Raw genomic sequence first — 6271 nt, 5'->3', positions numbered from 1 at the left:
CTCTGAGCTGTCAGCACAGAGCCCGACGTGGGGCTTGAACTTGCCAACTGTGAGGTCATGACCTGAGCCCAAACCACACGCTTAACCAACCGAGCCACCCGGGCACCCCATTTCTATTCTACATTCAAAAGACCGTAGGAAAATCAGAAGCTTTGCTAAGGTGCTTGTTCATTGTCAAGAATTACAGCAGTTTCTTCCTGACTTTCAGTTTCCTAGAGAGCATTGTCGAATTTTGTGCTGAACCTTTTTTTTGCTTTAGCTGTCTTTAATCAGAATTGTCTTAAAAATTCTTTTTAACGTTTACTTTTGAGGCAGAGAGAGACAGAGCATGAACGGGGGAGGGTCAGAGAGAGGGAGACACAGAATCGGAAGCAGGCTCCAAGCTGTCATCACAGACCCTGACACGGGGCTCGAACTCAGGGACTGTGGTTCGAGCAGGTGGTCTTAAGTTTTCCTGAAGCTCATGGAAAGTTGGGACAGTCCTGGTAGGTAAGCTTCTGGAGCCACAAACCGAGCTCGTCACGTACTGGCTATGGGGCTTTGGTAAGTTACTTTATTTCTCCGGATCTCCGTTACCTCATCTGTAGGTCCAGATAGCTCATGCAGCTTTTTGTGTGTGTGAAGACTGAAAGTTCTCATTTCTGTGGATCACAAACTGGGACGGTGTGTGGAAAGTGGCACGTGTTCACTTGGGGTTGGCTATTGTTATTCTGGTGGTGTTGTGTTCTAAATAGAAACAAAGATGACTTTCACTTTACTTGGAAAGAAAACTGAAAGCAAATTCAGCAAAATAGCAAGCCTGTGTGTAATGATTTCTGGTTACACACTAATGGATATAACGCAAGTGCTTGAAATCTTAGCCCAAAGCATTGTAAAATCTCACTGTCGTATGGCTCAATCAGGAAATACTTTTTTTTTTTCCCCCCGGATCACGTGTGTTTGAAGAAATGAAAACCAAATCGGTTTACATTTCAAATTGAGTATCAGGTAAGGCACAGAGGGTGACCATGTAGGCTTTTCAAACCAGACCTTTTAAGGTCTGAATCCTAATTCGGCCAAGAGTGTTTCATTTGGCGTAAATTTCTTCATCTGCCTGATCTTGTTAACACATCTGGAAATAGGGATGTTAATGTCACACTCACACAGGGCATTTTAAGGATTAAAATGTATATTCAGCACCGAGAGTAGTGCTTGCGTGATAAATTAACCATATCTAGCATACCATATAGCATTGTGCACCAGGCCCCGGCCTACACTTTGCATGCACTTACTTATTTTACAGCTGGAGAAGCTCACGCCACGCAGGGAGTGTTTGAACTGGGATGTAACACCTGGAAACCTGCTCAATGGTAATTATCAGCACGTTAGTTTAGTTTTTCCTAAATCTGTTCTAAGCAGGCCAGTTTCTTTTATGCATTCATTTGTCCCTTCCTTCCTTCCTTCCTTCCTTCCTTCCTTCCTTCCTTCCTTCCTCCAGGCATTCTCTCTTTCCTTCCTTTCTTCTTTGCTTCAACAAGTGTTTATTGAGAGCCTCCTACTTTTCAGAGAAAAACTTGGTAAATGTGAATAAAATACAAATCAGATAAATAAGCCCAAGTTTTTCCAGCAGAGAACTCACAAAAGTCAAGTCCTTATGGTATTCCTTGAACATATGTCCTATTCCTTCCAACCTGTCTTTTCCCACCCATTTAAGAGTAAGGTTCAGGAGCGGTAGACTTTCTTATTCAAAGTCAGGGCCTGCACAAGCCAGGGAGGGATTTCTTCCTCCAACTGCTCAAGATGGGGGTGGGCTGGGGGAAGCACAAGGCAGCCCCGTTCTGGCTCTCTAGTGGGAGTCGGCCATCTCTAAAGGCATCCACACGCAACTGGAAAACAGTCAAATGTCATCGTCATTTTTCTGTAGCCAGGGACTTTTTTTCCTAAACACCTGAACATCTGTAACATACTCCATGCTCCCTGATGTGTACCGTTTCCTGCAGGGATGTCCCAACAGCGGCTGCAACACATCAGCCGAACGTAGAATCCGTTCAGTTATTTGCAGACATCCTAACATCTCTGTGGTAAGTCTTTTTCTCACGCATACCATACGTCAGGACTACCCATCAACTACTATGCATCCCATACGTCAAAAGGTACACAATTTGTAAATGCACGGCACGATGACTCTCTGGTAGACTGAACACATGTATGTAATGAGCATCTTGATCAAGAAATAGAACTTTGCCAAGAAGCCTCCAAGACCTTCCCTCAGGCCCTGAACCCTACCTCTGCCCCAAAGATAACCCTGTCCTGTTTTCTAGAAACCGTACTCTAGGTTTGCCGCTGTTAAAGTTCATGTGGATGGAATCACAACATGCCCGCTTTCTGTCAGGACTTTCTCACTCAGTGCTGTTTGTAGACTTATCCATGTTGCTGTGTTTAGCAGTAGATTGTTCATTTTCCTAGCTAGCATTTAATTATTATTTAAAAAAAATTTTTTAACATTTATTTATTTTTGAGACAGAGAGAGAGCATGAACGGGGGAGGGGCAGAGAGAGAGGGATTCACAGAATCGGAAGCAGGCTCCAGGCCCTGAGCCATCAGCCCAGAGCCCGACGCGGGGCTCGAACTTACAGGCCGCGAGATTGTGACCTGAGCTGAAGTCGGACGCTTAACCGACTGAGCCACCCAGGCGCCCCTTATTTTATTATGATGAACGTTTGGAATATTTTGCTATCACACCATGAATATTCTTGTATATGCCTTTTGGTCAACATATACATGTGTGTTTATGTTGGGTATATACCCAGGAATGGACTCATTGCCTCATGTGGTGTATGTGTGCTCCCCTTGAGCACATATCTGCAAAGAGTTTTCCGGAGCGCTTGAACCAGTTTATATTCCCACCAGAATACTGTAAGAGTTCTAGCTGCTCCACATCTTCCTTCTCATTTGGCACTTTCACTGTAAGATTTTTGTTTTGTCTGGTTTAATTTGGCCACCCAGTGGATATGTAATGGTAGCTCTTTTTTAGTTTCCAGTTCTCTGATGACTAGTGATATTAAGCACCTTTATATATGTGTATCAGCCATCTCTTTTGTAAAGTGCCTGTTCGCGTCCCTTGCCCACTTTTGTATTGGACTTCCTGCATTCCACCCTCCCCTCCCCCCTCAGTGGACTTTCTGTATTTTTAGTACAGATTTTTAGAAATTCATTGTTTATCATGAACTTTCTTGGTTACACACATTGGACATATCTTTAACTCTTGGGCTTTCTTGTTCACTCATTTACTAGTTGAAACTTAATTGATTTAATTTTATTAATTTGCAGAGCTGTGGTTTCGTGTATCCGTGTGAGCATTTAAGGAAATGAAATGGACTATTAAGGTGCTTCAAAATAAGATATTGTTCCTTGAAATTTTTACTTAGCTGTCTTGTGTGTGGGTATCGGCTAAAAGGATTCATACGACTCAGGAGCAGGTTATACTCCCTGTTAGGGTTTATTCCAGGGAAGGGATGCAGAGTGAAAACAGGAAGAAGATGAAAACTCAGACTGGGTCTGGAGAGGTCTGCACAGGCTTCTGAGCCCTTGGCCTGAGTTGCTCAGGACGGACTTTCTCTCAAGCAGTGCACTACAGGGACAAGTACAAATTAGTTGGTCAGGGAAGCCTGCTTGAGTCTCAGAGTCTGGGTTTATGTGGAGGGCTAGACGTGTAGGTGCATTCACCTGTGACTGGCCATGGTCACCAAATCTAAGAAACCCAACGGTGAATGAGGCGCCCATCAACAACCTTGGTGTGTGCAGAACAGTGCTGACAGGCCGATGTGGCATTGCTCCGGTATAGACACAGAATCATCAATGATTGGTAGAAAGAGCCTTTTGAAGGGCACGTTTCTAGGGTTTGGCCAGGATCGATCGTGGCTCCGGTCTCCCCTGGAGAGATGCTCTGAGTGAGTTGTGTTGACTCTTTCTTCATGGGATGGCACATAAGCTCTATTAGTGAGAAAATCAACTCCACAATACAATAGAATATTTTTCAGACTGGAAGCTCACAAATGCATCCAAAAGAACTTTATGAAAGAGAAATAGAAGGCTTATGGACTAGAGGGTTTACCTGTTCCATAATAAAGCAGTTACTAAATGTGTCTACTTTGGGGTCCTTCATTACCTTCTTTCCCAGGGTTTAGATTATAGAACCATCACTCCTTCCCGGATCTATTTTGTCAATTCTTAGTTTCCAACTTCACCGTTTATTTTGTGACATTCAGACGTATTGATGTAGAATTGTATGTAATATTCTCTGGTTTTGGAGGCCTTCACAATCTGTGGCTTTTTCCTTTCTTGGATACCTATTGTGCGGATTGCATTTTCTTTCTTTTTCTCCATTTGAATAGTCTACCTAGAAGTATATCTACTTCAGCAGGTTTTCCAAAACCAATCTCCTTTCCAAAATAAATATTAGTGTTTTCATTTATTATTTATTAATTACTGCATTTATATTTATTAATTCTTCCTTTCTGCTCCCCGCGCCTCCCATGAACAGAGGGGCCAGGATAGCTTTAGTTTTCCCATTTAATACTCCAAGTGTTGAAAAGTATGACTTAAAAAAATTTTTTTTCTAAATGTTTATTTATTTTTGACAGAGAGAGAGAGAGAGAGAGAGAGACAGAGACAGAGAGACACAGAGAGAGACAGAGCATGAATGGGGGAGGGGCAGAGAGAGGGAGACACAGACTCCGAAGCAGGCTCCAGGCTCCGGGCTGTCAGCACAGAGCCGGATGTGGGGCTCCAACTCACGCACTGTGAGATCATGACCTGGGCCAAAGTTGGAGGCTTAACCGACTGAGCCACCCAGGCACCCCGAAAAATATGACTTTTTTAAATGAATGAAGCTGTGTTATCCACTCACCGAAAGACTTCACTGAAGGATCTTTCCAGCTCCCAGCTTCTCTGCTCTCCACCCACAAGGGTAGTTTGTTCCATCGAAACATCCACTTAAGTTGGGACCATCAGATGCTCTGTACAGGAATTTGAAACCGGAGCTCAAAAATCTGACAGATTTTTTTTTTCCCTTTACGAGTGAAAATATTCTGTCTTCAATTGTCAACAGATATGAAGGTTGACTGAGCACGGGGGGTGCAAGGTCTTTAATTTCACTGTCTTCTTGGTGGGGGGAGGTAGGTGAAACGGAGAGGAAAACAAAGAAAGGACAGAGGCAGTGGGGAAGGGGCGCGCAAAAAGGGTCAAGAGAGGCTCATGGGAGGACGCAATATGGGTGTTTCCTTCTTCGGTCTCCCATGTGCTGATTATACACGTGAAAACACCTCTGCCCGCTAAGTGCCCCAAAGTCAGATTGCTCACAGAGAGTAAGAATGATCCTGTTCTCGAAGAGCTGAACTGCCCCTGGTCTATTAGCCCATAGTTCAACCTCAGGTCTAAAAGTTCCTGCTTGTCACCAAGTTGTATTCCTTTCGGGATTACACACGCACCTGCGCCGAATCCAAATTGCTTAAATCGTAAAGTTTATTTGCTCTCCGTTCGGCTAACGTTTTCCACCTTTAGCTCAGTTGTGAATTTTTGACTCTTCCCCATAGGATTTTGGTTTTCAGTCGGCCTGACCATCATCGTCCAAGATATCCTCAGCTAAGCAGTGAGCACACAACGATACGTCCAAACAGGCGTGTAAAAGCTGCCGCACAAGGACAGCGACACCGTCGACGGCGGACTTCTGGCCGATACAGCTGCTACCACCACCGACTGGGACCGAACGCGGGCCTTTGGTTTGGCCCACGCGCACATCGGGAGACACCCGGGTTTGAAGGTCAGCAAGAGGAGAGCGGTAAGTCCCAGAAGAGGGAAAAGTGCTCCTCGTTCGGGCAGTCGGAGCAGCTGCTAGGACTTGGGTGGGAGTGAGGGCCAAAGAGCCGGTCAGCGGGGAGGTTGAGCCAGCGGCCTGTGGGTAAGGAGTCTGCACTGAAGGGCCAGTGAGGGTGGGGAGCAGCGAAGAGTCCCGATCTCTCTCTCTCCCTCTCTAACGCGCGCGCGCGCGCACACGCACGCGCGCGCACACACACCCCACCCGGGACGTAAACAACAGCGGAGGCATCAGCAGTGCAGGGCCTGGGGCCCCCGCCCCCTCCCCGCCCCCAGCGCCGGGCCCCGGGCACCCTCAGGGTGGAAGCCGGGGGTGGGGACCGTGCGCGCCACCCGCGCCCGTCCCCTCCCCGCCGCCGCCGTTCCGGGCGCGACCGCGAGAGGGCGGAGGAGGCCGCGGCCGCGAGCGCGGCCGCCC

The sequence above is a fragment of the Herpailurus yagouaroundi genome, unplaced genomic scaffold (assembly GCF_014898765.1).
Source record: "Herpailurus yagouaroundi ecotype Mexico unplaced genomic scaffold, PumYag 188, whole genome shotgun sequence".
NCBI classification, from domain to species: Eukaryota; Metazoa; Chordata; class Mammalia; order Carnivora; family Felidae; genus Herpailurus; species Herpailurus yagouaroundi.
Note: the sequence above shows the minus strand (reverse complement) of the source record.